This window comes from Penaeus japonicus, unplaced genomic scaffold, assembly GCF_977035675.1.
Source record: "Penaeus japonicus unplaced genomic scaffold, GWHDUDI00000001_assembly GWHDUDI00000003, whole genome shotgun sequence".
Classification (NCBI taxonomy): domain Eukaryota; kingdom Metazoa; phylum Arthropoda; class Malacostraca; order Decapoda; family Penaeidae; genus Penaeus; species Penaeus japonicus.
Genome location: NW_028234405.1, coordinates 42571736 through 42572742, shown reverse-complemented (window position 1 = coordinate 42572742; position 1007 = coordinate 42571736).

The window sequence follows — 1007 nt, the reverse complement described above, 5'->3', positions numbered from 1 at the left end:
AGCACAGGCAACCCACCATTATGTTAATCTTAAAGTAACTGCAATCATGAAGGTGATTTGCAATAAACAATTTCTTTTCCAAATAGGTAAGTAGACAGAGCTTACAAATGAAGGGTTGCAGACCAACTAAGTAATGAAGTGCTGAGATTGCAACAGGATTTTTTTAATGGTTTTCTTTCCTTAGACAAAATCCACTCTCATGCATATGACAATCCACTTTTAAATTTCAATCAAAAAGGCTATCATAAAACTGCCAACTCTTTGTAGACAGCATGATAAGAACATCTTCCTGGTACTAGTAATGTCCAAAATACACACACCCCATGTGACAAGTAAAGTTAATTGTTCTCAAATTTCAGAAAAAATAAATCAATTAATCTATGGTTTATAAAATAAGAAAACTACTATTGATAATTTAACATTTACTGTACTGCATATATTATTCTACAAATAGAAGGAAAAGTAATTTCAAACAGAACAAAAGTTTGTAACAGTTGCATCGATTTGTTTTACACTCCCATGTTTTTACAATGAGATAATATTATAGCAACACATAAAAAAATAAAACTTTTCATGTTCACTGAAATATATGCAAAATCAAGATAAGCATATTGTTAAGCAGTTGCATATATCAAGATGAGAGCATCCTGCCAGAGAAGAAATACAAATGGGTATTATCAATCACCCAAAACTATAAAAATGTATGGCATCAGGGGCATAACCAAGATGAGGGATGCAACACTACCAATGCTCTTTCTGTCAGCCAATATCCTCCCTAATTCAGCAAATAAGAGAGGAAATGTGCTCACTTTGTCTGTTAATGAGAAGCCCCAATGACCTGTCTGTTGGAAAACTTATTCCCTCCTCGGGTAAAACATGGGAATTTGTTTCCAGTTTGCCAGCAAATTACAGGCTAGAATACCCCCCCCCCCATTCAAAATCATTAGGTACACCTCTGTATGGCATTCAAGATAGGCAACAATGTTCTACAAACTTCTGAAGCCAAA